Raw genomic sequence first — 4,571 nt, 5'->3', positions numbered from 1 at the left:
ATATCCTGATTCTCTCATGTATTTTTTTTCAGTTAATTTTCTGAAGTTATACAGACTGCTGAGAAGTGAACAAAATGTATCAAGATTGCAGATAAAAATATAACTGTAAGAAAGCAAGCAGCTTCTTTCCTGTATAGTTTAAATGAAGCCAATGAGAATATAAATTTAAAATTACACATCTCTAGACTGCCTAAAGATTTCATAAAATGGTATGGTATCTGTTACTTATTCTCTTTTTTATATCAAAGTATTTTTATGGTATTTTAACTTTTCTTACAGTGTATTTGTGGGTTTCTGACATAGGTAAGATTACCTGTGTTCAATCGATATAGAATCATTTTTTATCACTTTTTTATTTTGTTTTACTCTTCTAGTCTGGGTTAATATTTGTAATAAATTTATAATTTCACCCATGAAGGGGAAAATACTGTGACTAGCTATTTCTTTTAAGTGGTGTTGATTTTTCAAGTGGACACATAATCTCATTTCCAAAATAGTGATTTCCATCTAATAAAATTATAATTCTATCCTATTCTTGAAGTAGAGATTATTTTAATTTATTTGTAAATAGTCTTTTATCCCTTCCTGCTGTACAAAGTAACTGATAGCTAAGCAATATTTTTCCTTTTCACATGTACTCAGTCTCAGCAAAGAAATCAGCCTCAAATTTTAACATCACTTTCTACTTTTTTTAAAATAACAAGGCCCCGATTTCATTTTTAATGTAATTTAGTGATTATTTTTGTTATATTCATATAACCAAAGTATTATTTTAAAGTTGAATATATGTGAAATGCATAGTAACTTAATTATTTGGTGAACTTACAATCTTATATGTCTCATGTTAGAGAAGACCGTTAAGACCATCCTTCTATGCCTCCTTTACTCTGTATCTTGAAGCATAAGGTGGCATCCATATAAGTGTTCTGATGTAGCATTAAGTTTATATCTGGATAGAAAAATTATGCTTGTTTTCTTATTGAAGTCACTATACATGAATATATTTTTTTCCTATTAAATGATAGGCTAATATGTCCTGATCTGTTAATAATCCTGTTTTAGTTAAAGAAGTTCTTAGAACTATCAAAGCAGAGCTTGAGATAATTTTGAAAATGTTTCATTAATGAACCACTAATAAAATATTTATAAAATCATGTCCTGTGAACAGCCATGTTTAGTACAACCAATTTGCATATAGTTATCATTATAACTAAATGATATTCATAAGACTATTACTAGTTCACAGACAAGCAAATCAAAAATCTGGAGAGTTACTTAAATACTGATTAAAAGTTAACATTGTAAATTGCAATATTTACTAAGAATGTGTCATAAAAATCCAATTCTTTACATTACTAATACTCTCACCATTTATTTTAAATGGTGTCCTTTCCTCTGATCATACTTCTGAAGCTAAATAACTTGCTTACAAAATTTCACAAATGTCTACTGTTGCATAATCTTAATATCTTACATTGTCATGACTTTTTAGATGTAGCAAATATTTTTATGTGCATTAACTTCTGAGTATATTGCATTTTGTGAAATGTGATATATATAGCAATGGTCAAAATGAGCTGATTTTGTTGTAGCACAGATAATTTTAATATTAATAGCTATCTTTTTACATTATAGTAAAATATATCAAAACAATAATTTATATATTGATATACTATCTCCCTTTAATAATAAAGTACCTAAGTAAATAAAATAAGTTGATTCAAATATTTCATGAACTAAATAACAGAATGTAATAGATGATATGAAATGATGGCTACATGAATGACTGAAATTTAGGGTACATTGGTTAGAATGGCAGCCTACTCTAGACAAACCTAACATAATCCTACATTCTTAGAAAGATAACAGAATCTGAAAAGCCAGATTCTGTCTTGAGTCACTGAATAACATTAATGCAGTCTTTATACTACGAAGTAATTCAAATAGCTTCTTCAGGGCTTGGCTAGCACCAGCCCTCAATTTAATTTCTAAGGAAGTTGTTGAATGTTATTTTTGTCTACACAAGCATTTTAATATTAATTTTTTCAAAGTCATTGTTTATATTGTAACATGTTACAAGTATTCTTAGCTCCAGATCAGTGATATGCCAATAACTAGGAATGTCTCATGAAATACAATTCCTTACCTTACTCGTCCTCTCACTATTTATTCTAATTGATATCTTTTTCTCTAGCCATACTTCTACAGCTAAATAACTGTTGCTTACACAATTTCCCAAATGTAGTAATCCTGGAAACTTAAGTCTGCATAAAGTTGACACTGTGTAAGACACTTTGAGAGAAAATTTAGAAATCTTAATCAGCTTTCAGATGTATGGAGTAGATTTTTCCTCAAATCGAATTCTCAGTATTTTTTTCAGAAAATTTTCTAATAAAAGCATGGTAGAATTTATCTTGTCTTTGTATTTTAGCTCCCTATCTATGATGTATAGGGAGAAGGACAATATAAGCTCTACTGATTAAAAGTCCAGATAGACGAGACTCATTAGTCTTCTTGCTTTCTACTCTGTCCTCCAACACAACCTGATTCTCACAGGATACAAAATATTCCAAGATCATTAGTTAACAAAACACTCCAAATTTCACTAAAAAAGACCAGGACCAATTCCCTTTAAGCTATGTTTAACTGCTCAACTAAGAGTTACAAAAATGAATGAATAATGATCCAAGTTTATCATTTGGTTTGAGCCTGTGGTTCCATATAAAGGCTATTTTTGATAAATTTTAGAAAACCAGATGGAGGGTAATTTTAACTCTCTCGCACTATTCTGTTAGAAAAGTACACATTTTACTCCACATATGCAGTGTCCATTTATAATTTCAACTCTTACATGTAACTGAGAGGAAAGTGTCTTGAAAAATTTTAATCAAATGGAAATTTCTCATGGGTATATGAATGTCCTAAGGAATTCAAATGCAGAAATGGGAAGAAACCAAATCAGAGACCTCAATATTGCTAAGTATTTTTCTATCTTTCATCTATGCTTTATCCTCAAAAAAAATATATTACTCCTCTAAAGAGCTGTTTTAAAAGTCATTATATTCAATTAGGATTATTACATGGATATTTAATATGATATACAAATATTTAATTTTCCACAATTTCTTCTTATACCTATTTTCATCTTGGCCTGCTTTTGTTTCATCGAAGGTATACCCTCTTTAAACCATTGCAGAACTGAAATACACGTCTCTAAAAGCTTACTCAGTTTCCAGAAGCAAATCTATTTCTGAGGAAAGAATTCCATGTAGATTTTTAGAACACTGACCATTCCTCTTTTTTCGAGCAAACAATTATTAAAAGGTTCAAGTTCTCTAGTGCTATTTTCTTCTCTGAAACTTCTTTTTTAATAAAAAGAGATTCAACATGCCTGTTTCTAGATAAATAACATACTCTGTTTATTTTCATTACATTATCAGACTTCAAGCTTAAGTGAAGGCTATTTTCCCTGGATTATTTATCAAGCTATTCTTCTGTTCTCTGTAGTGCAAAAATGTACATTAAAATGTTGGGGACCACAAGATTACTCTTAACATTGGGTCTTTGCTAAAAGGAACGAAATGGGCAGGATAAACAGTCCTGGGTTTTGTTTTCTACTCGTCTCCTAAAATTATTAGGACACTTATTAGAGACATATTTAGGGTGAAATTTTTGATGGCTTCTCATAGAGTTTTGGCACCTTTAAATAATAATTTTTATTTCCTATTCATTTTTTTTTCTCCCACTGTGAGGAAATTGAATTAGTTTTTCTCACTAGGCATAGTATATTCAGGGAGGCCCTGCATCTCATTTTCCCCATGTTCCTCCTGGAAAACCCCAGCTTACTTCTATTGTCCCATTATTACCATCACTACTTTTTACTCTCAGAAATGTAATGATATGGATGATAAATTTCAGGGCCGGTGCTAGAGTGAAGTGAATGAGACACTTACCTTGGGCATAAATTTAAAGGCAACAAAGAAAATTAAGCAGTTAAATAATCTCATTGCCGTATTTTATACAAATAAAAATGAATGTCCAAAATTGATAATTAAAAACATCAAAATTTTAACTAAAGACAAGATCATTTGTTACCCTAATTACATTTCACAACATACATACAGGAATGTAAAAGGCTACTTGGTGACTTATTTCAGTACCAGAAATATGATATTGTTTATTTGAACTTGAAGTCAGACGCCAGTGGGGTGAATTTCTAGGGGCAGTTGCATTCTGCCAAGTGTCTAGGCAGAAGCGTCTCTTCTTCTTCCTGCTGCCTGAACAATGTAGGGTAGGCAGAAGTCTACCTCTGTTATCTGTTTGCATACAGTGAAAAGGGAGACTAGATGTTGGTAGACTTCTCCTCATCATTTGTGTGTTTTCAGACTTACCCTTTTTAAACAGGGTAAATGGTCTAAAATCTGTTCCTTAATAATATAATTAATAAACTCATTTTATGCAATGTTTTAAAATTATCTGTTTATTGACATTGCATTTTTATAAATGGAAAGTAGAATTTTGAATATGATTGGTTCTTATTGACATAACTGTTGAAAACTTTTTTTTTTTTT

Source organism: Rhinopithecus bieti, unplaced genomic scaffold (assembly GCF_001698545.2).
Source record: "Rhinopithecus bieti isolate Rb0 unplaced genomic scaffold, ASM169854v2 scaffold_61957, whole genome shotgun sequence".
Taxonomy (NCBI): domain Eukaryota; kingdom Metazoa; phylum Chordata; class Mammalia; order Primates; family Cercopithecidae; genus Rhinopithecus; species Rhinopithecus bieti.
This window is presented reverse-complemented; position numbering follows the sequence as displayed.